We start from the raw sequence: 2,775 nt of genomic DNA on the forward strand, positions 1-2,775 counted from the left end.
ATTGCTTCCTTTAAGCGCTGAAGCTTTTTAGCTTGGGGTAATCCCATTTATCTGTTTTTACTTTTGTTGCCAGTGCCAATAAACCTTTAGCCCCAAGCAATGTCCTCCTGAAGTGTTCCACCAATGTTTTCTTCTAGTAGTTTTATAGTTTCAGGTCCTGCATTTAAGTCTTTAATCCATTCTGATTTGAATTTTTCTATGTGGTGACCGATAAAAGTCTAGTTTCATTTTTCTGTGTATGTATATCCAGTTTTTCCAGCAGCATTCATTGAAAAGACTGTTTCTTCACTACTGAATGTTCTTGGTGCCTTCGTTGAAAATCAGCTGGCTGGTCTCAGTGGAGACTCTGCTCTGGGAGGGAGAAAGAGGTGGGAACTCGTGCAAGCCACGAAGGTGCACGGTAGGCAACTGCAACGGTGCTGCCGTGCACCGTAAACAGGTATCTGCTGCTCATGATCCAGGAGCACCTGGAGTTGCGCCTGCTAAACCCTGCATTGTAATTGTCTGATGTTGAAGCTTAAATGCCTCAGGAAATAAAGTCTTTGCTTTCGTTTTTTGGAGGTCAGTTTGCCAGCAGTCAAGAAACCTGGAAAGTCACCATTTTAAATTCTTAGCATTCCCTCTGAAGATATTGCAAGAAATTTAATGAAATGGACAGTCTATGTGTGACCTATGGGATCATGGACAATCTCCCGAGGAGCTGTACAGTTCTCTTAAAAATTACCCTGTGGAGAAGATGGTTCCATTTCTACATTCAGACTCTATGTATAAAATAAAGATTCACACTTTTAATAAAACATTGACACAAGAAGGGAAAAATCAAGCGAACAGATGCACTTGAATGTCTGCCATTTGAAGAAAAAGTGAACTTAAAGAAACCACAACATATATTATTATGGTTTGGACCGAAACTGCCTTCCTGAGAAGCCACATGATATTTATTTTGGTAGATGGATTTCAGATGGACGGAGAGCGCTTATTGAGTCATACAGTGTCAAAAAGAGGCACTTTGTTGGAAATACAAGGATGGATGCTGGTTTGTCATTCACCATGGTTAACCATGGAAAGTGAAAGAAAATGATATTGTCTTTGATCCATTTGTTGAAACAGCAGCGGACTGTAAGTTGGGTCTTCTCGAAACTCACTCCAACCAAATGGATAAGGTTCTGTCTGAGAAAGCAAAGGAAAGCTTTTCTATTCCTCTTGACAACTAGTTCTTCTAGATGGCCTCCTGATAGCATCTGCTCATTTTGGTGCATATGTTTATGGGACAGACGTAGACCACAACACAGTTCAAGGCTTGGGAACGGCCAGTAGGAAAAAACAGCTATGGAGAGGACCAGATGAAAACATTAGGGCCAATCTTCGTCAATAGGGTTTAGAGAAGTATTACCATGATGTCCTGGTTTCGGATGCATCTAAATCTTTCTGGAGAAAAGGTACATATTTTGATGTAATCATTACTGATCCTCCATATGGTATCAGAGAATCTGCGAGAAGAACAGGTTCACCAAAGGAAATACCAACAGAGATTAGAAAAACATCCAGAAAGCAACATTCCTGTTTCCTTGAGTTATCATCCAAGTGATACGTTTTTTGACTTGTTAAACTTCTCAGCTGAGACCCTTGTGTTAGGTGGAATACTAGTCTATTGGTTACTAGTGTATACACCAGAATATACTGAAGAGATTGTGCCCTGGCATCCTTGCCTGAAACTCGTTAGCAACTACGAGCAGAAATTTTCCAGTCACACATCAAGGCGTTTGATCACAATGGAAATGGTGAAGAAATTTGAGAACCAGGAGAGTCTATGTGTGAACTATGGGATCATGGACAATCTCCCAAGGAGCTGTACAGTTCTCTTAGAAATTACCCTGTGGAGAATACCATTTTCTTCAAATGTTATTCACATCTGCAAAGTGATCATTTTTTGCCATACCAAGGTCACAATTTCTTCTGTGAGAAATATTTTAGTGGGGTAACAGAAAAAATTGCCAAGGAAGAACAATCCAGCCAGGAATGAAAATTAAGATTTTGACAATGAAGAAAGGATGAGAATTTGATAGAAAAGATGTCTGGATGTGAACTTTCATGTATGATCTGAACAATATGTACTGTTTTAAAATATTTTGCATAAAAAAGGTACAAAGTAAATTGAGCAATGCTTTTAAAGTTATCTTTGTTTCATAGACTTTTTTGTTGTATGTGTTACTTTTTTTTTTTTTGAGATGGAGTCTCGCTGTGTCACCCAGGCTGGCATGCAATGGCGTGATCTCGGCTCACTGCAATCTCTGCCTCCTGGGTTCAAGTGATTCTCCTGCCTCAGCCTCCTGAGTAGCTGGGATTACAGGTGCATGCCACCATGCCCAGCTAATTTTTGTATTTTTAGTAGAGATGGGGTTTCCCCATGTTGGTCAAGCTGGTCTCAAACTCCTGACCTCATGATCCGCCTGCCTTGGCTTCCCAAAGTGCTGGGATTACAGGTGTGAGCCACCGTGCCTGGCCATGTTACAGGTGTGAGCCACTGTGCCCAGCCATTAAATAAGATCCAATCTTTTGGATATGATTTAATTTATATTTGTACTTTCAAGTGTTAAAGGAGATTGACTCAAAACAGTATTTTTAAACAATCTACAAAGGGAATTAATATTGTTGACTTTTAAAACATATCTGCTGGATATACTATAAGCAATTAATAGTAGTTAAGAATTTGTTCATTAAGACTGGGTACAGGGGCTCATGCTTGTAATCCCAGCACTTGAGAGGCCAAGGTGG

General features: G+C 40.0%; 1 pseudogene; it reads left to right on the forward strand.

The window, feature by feature from the left end:
* LOC105539040 overlaps positions 1–2,023 on the forward strand; it is a 12,393-nt pseudogene extending 10,370 nt beyond the window's left edge.
* The last annotated feature ends 752 nt before the right edge of the window (positions 2,024–2,775 follow it).

This window comes from Mandrillus leucophaeus, unplaced genomic scaffold (genome assembly GCF_000951045.1).
Source record: "Mandrillus leucophaeus isolate KB7577 unplaced genomic scaffold, Mleu.le_1.0 Scaffold2, whole genome shotgun sequence".
NCBI classification, from domain to species: domain Eukaryota; kingdom Metazoa; phylum Chordata; class Mammalia; order Primates; family Cercopithecidae; genus Mandrillus; species Mandrillus leucophaeus.